This window comes from Nanorana parkeri, unplaced genomic scaffold (assembly GCF_000935625.1).
Source record: "Nanorana parkeri isolate BGI_ZX_2015 unplaced genomic scaffold, ASM93562v1 scaffold2897, whole genome shotgun sequence".
Lineage (NCBI taxonomy): Eukaryota > Metazoa > Chordata > Amphibia > Anura > Dicroglossidae > Nanorana > Nanorana parkeri.
The window spans coordinates 58,104-58,874 of NW_017309165.1; the positions used below are offsets into that span (position 1 = coordinate 58,104).

Consider the following 771-nt stretch of genomic DNA (forward strand, 5'->3'; position numbering starts at 1 on the left):
AGACGTATCGCGCCACGGTGCTCAGAATTGCTGACTAGAGGAGTCACCGGCACTCGAGCGTGAATTCTTGTTACTAGGGATGCACCAATACCACTTTAAGAGCGAGGTACGAGTACCGATACTTTTGATCAAGTACTCGCAGATACCAATTACCGATACTTTTTCTTAAAGGGACAGGTCACATTTTTTCTAAAGCAATACAAACTAATGCTTTAAGGTCACTTTCTTAATATTGTGATTCATGAGATGACGAGGGAGCACGACGCCGGCTTCCCGGCCCATCAGAATGCCGGGCGCTGCGTCATTACACGGCGCCCGGCTTCCGGATTTGCTAGCTTCCTGACCAATCGGGAAGCCGGGCGGTGCGCCATTGCACGCTACCCGGCTTCCTGATGGGCCGGGAAGCCGGCTCCATGCTCTCTCATCACAAGTGACGAGAGAGCATGGAGCCGGCTTCCCGGCCAATCAGAATGCCGGGCGCTGCGTCATTACACGGCGCCCGGCTTCCTGATACAGGAAGTACTCGTGCTAGGTATCGGAGCATTTGGGCGAGTACGAGTACTCACCCGATACCGATACTAGTGTCTGTGCATCCCTACTTGTTACTTTTACTGGAATCGCGTCACGTGTGTCATCCAAGCCGACATTTCTGGGCCACGCAGGGAATTCACGCTTCTCATTCCTGTGAGTGCTGGCGATTCTCTATTCAATCATTCGGACCCCCCCCCCCCCCCCCCCCCAGCGGGGGGGGCGGAGCAGGGGGGAGGGGGC

General features: G+C 55.4%; 1 protein-coding gene across 4 annotated transcripts in view; it reads right to left on the reverse strand.

Moving 5' to 3' along the window:
* CCM2 (CCM2 scaffolding protein) overlaps window positions 1–771 on the reverse strand; it is a 25,552-nt gene that overhangs the window by 8,250 nt on the left and 16,531 nt on the right. The window lies entirely within an intron of this gene.